This window comes from Apaloderma vittatum, unplaced genomic scaffold (genome assembly GCF_000703405.1).
Source record: "Apaloderma vittatum isolate BGI_N311 unplaced genomic scaffold, ASM70340v1 scaffold21454, whole genome shotgun sequence".
Classification (NCBI taxonomy): Eukaryota; Metazoa; Chordata; class Aves; order Trogoniformes; family Trogonidae; genus Apaloderma; species Apaloderma vittatum.
In genome coordinates, this window is record NW_009712381.1 from 19,973 (window position 1) to 23,088 (window position 3,116).

The 3,116-nt window shown below is 44.2% G+C and overlaps 1 pseudogene; it reads right to left on the minus strand.

The window, feature by feature from the left end:
* Positions 1-607: 607 nt before the first annotated feature.
* On the minus strand, positions 608-1,201 carry LOC104272863 (annotated as a pseudogene).
* Between the last annotated feature and the right edge of the window lie 1,915 nt (positions 1,202-3,116).

Sequence of the window (3,116 nt, forward strand, 5' to 3'; positions counted from 1 at the left end):
AATCATCTCTATATTCCTTGTATTAAAAAAAAACCTTCTCACAGAGAAGAATAGCCTTTTAAATATTTTTCAGTCCTGATATATATACAAAGGTAAAAATTCACATTTTCATGCTTTAGCGAGACACTTTAAAATCCTGCCCCAGGCAGCTCTTGAGAGTAGCTGTGCCCAGTTCCTAGCAGCTGCCTCATGTTCAGCTCTAGTACCAGAAGCTTAAACTCTTCTATAGCTGAGCAACCATAGGGAGAGAAAACACAGTTCTATCAGATTTGGAAAGGGAAAGAAAGAAAAAAGAAAAGTGATGGGTCTTCCTGTCTCCAGAGGCCCAGCAGCTCTCCTGTGTCCCAGAACAAGGCAGTTCATGTTTCCAGTCCCATTGGACCTGCTTTGCACTACTTCTGATGACAGGGCCCAAGCGCAGTGTGTGCAACACAGTCCTCAGTAGTCTAAACGAAATATACCCATCACATGGCAAGAGAAAAATAGCCCTTTGGAGCACAGCTGAACCCCTCCTCCCCTTGAACAGGCAGAACACCTGTCTATCTATTGCACCAGTTTTTTCAATGTATCAGGAAGTATCCCCAAGGTTGATGCCTTTCACGGCTATCTATATGCACTTTTCTGATAGATTCAATGTCTCTGTGGGGAAGGTGACTTGGAGAGGGCCTCCCTTGGGTGCAGAGCTGGCGCTGCCGCCAGACCTGATTTCATTCACCAGGAAGATGCTCTCGGAGTCCTGTCCCTGTGAGGAGTCCGAGGTCTCCGAGCTGCGCAATGTCCGTACTGACGTGGTGTCAGACTGAGCCAAGCCAGCGCTGGGGCCTGGGAGCAGGACACGACCCCCGGCGCTGCTTTCACTTAACTCCGGAGGGTAGAGCAGCGTTTGCGAGGTGCTGCTGATCTCCCTCAGCTCACGGGAGATGAAGGAGGGTGACTGACTCGACATGGCAGAGGAGGTCCTGCGACCATCCACGCAGTTGAAATTGCCCCCCGAGTGCTGCCTCCGAGCCCCTCCAATGCGGCAGAAGAGGCATTTGATTTTCTCGATGGCTTTGCTGAGCACAGTCTTGCGTAGGAGGATGTAGACCCACGGGTCCAAAATGGGGTTCACCGAGGCAATGCGGATGGCTTGCAGGTCAGGGTTTTGTCCCACATCCTTCACTGATTCCGGCTGGTAGAGCTGGTTCACAAAGACACGGACCTACCCAGGAGACGAGGGAAGAGAAAGACACAATTATACAATTATATCCGTAAATCAAAGTTTACATTTCAAAGCAGAGATCTAGATTTCCTACTGCAAGCTACAACAAGAGAAGAGGTTGGCAAAGCCAAGCATCTCAAATTGTCGGCTGCGAGTTTATTTTTGGAAATAGCAAAAAAATCAGAGATATGAATCTGCTGTAAATTGGCCTTGTTACAGGTGGGGAAGGAATGGTTCTCCTTCACCTCATAATTAATCCTGAACCTTCAGCTTTTGGCTGATGTTTTTTAAAATTCCTTTTCCCTGGTAGAACTCAGGAACAAAGGTGTAGACCTGTATCCCGCTTCCTTGGAATACCTCAAATCTTATGCTATCTGCAAAGAGATATCTGACAGAGGAGACCTGTACAATCCGTTCCTCTAGTGACGGTCTAAGTTTGTTTAGAAACAAACTGAAACACAGATTATAAACAAGGTACACTAGACTCTAGAAACAAGTCCAGAGTGGTCATTCCCAGGTTTAGAAATGCATTTTGCTGGAACCTGTCTTTACTGGCATTGTTTGTATACACTTAACTATTTGCTTGCTGCAGCATGGTTTGGAAAGAAAGATATGTGAGAAAAAAACCCAACCCAAAACAGAGAGGTCCCCCAGCTAGATTTTTAATAAGTTAGGACAATGAGATGACTGCAGCACAGGACTGAAGTGCTCTGTGTTCCTACATGAGCCAGCATTTTGGGTCTCCTTACAAAAGCACAAATATACTGATGAAGTGGTCGAGCTTATTTTGAATCCAAGAAAAAAACCACACCAGTGGTCCCTCTCCTGCTTTAGAAGCCATTTTTGTAAAAGTAAGGCACAGTCCAATTCTTGGATATCAGTTGTTATTTTTCCAGTGTCACTAAGGAGGATGTGGCATCCTATCAGTTTGTTATGCTGACCAGTCTCAGTTGGTCTACACTTTTGCAAGACCTATGCAGTGTCCAATTACAGGAAGGCCTGGAAAAGCCACTGACAAGAACTGATAATGGAAGACACTGTTTTCTTCAGATTCCGTCAGGCAGGTAAAATTAAGGCACTTAATCACCTTCTCATCTGATGCAGTAGATGCAGGAGGTTTTTAAAATTCCATTCTTGACTCCTGAAATGCATCAACTCTTGTCTAGCTAACAAGCCAAGCTAGAACAGCCCTCTTAAGTTATCTTTATTTGAAGTTGTGCACATGAAGCCGTCCAAGCCTGGTGAAAACTTTTACAATTATTTTTGGAGAAATTTTCCTGCAGCAGGGCAATGTGGCGGCATTCAGCTTGTCAGAATTTAGAGACTGAGTGTGCTCAAAAGCTGTCAATGAAGTATGTTTAAAATAACTGCAGAGTCCCTCTTTGAAAAGTCTTATGTATGTAGTCTCCAACTGACAATCAAATCAACAATCGCCTGTATTTTCTTTCTCAGTACTTCTCTCTAGGTTTAAGTGTACCAAAACCTGCCCACAGAATTCAAAATATGGGAAAATCTTGAATTTATGCAGCAATATAATGGTCTAAGTTTTATTCTGTTACTTTTCTAATGATCATGCCTCATCCCTGGAAGTGTTCAGGGCCAGGCTGGACAGGGCTTTGAGCAACGCAGTCTATTGGGAGGTGTCCCTGACCGTGGCTGGGGGGTGGGAACCAGATGGTCTTGAAGGTGCCTTCCAACCAAACACTGCAGATGTCTTTTTGACAACTGATATATTTACCTTATTTTCCTGTTAAGCTGAACATACAATTCAAGTACTTCAAAGAGTATTCCTATGGATATTGAGCTTGCTTTTACAGTTTTTTCTTTTATTAATCTTTATTTTTTTCATTACTTTTTACACTAGCCTCCTGCCTCGTGTCCATCCCTACATGAATCTGTCTATCACTGCCTGGAG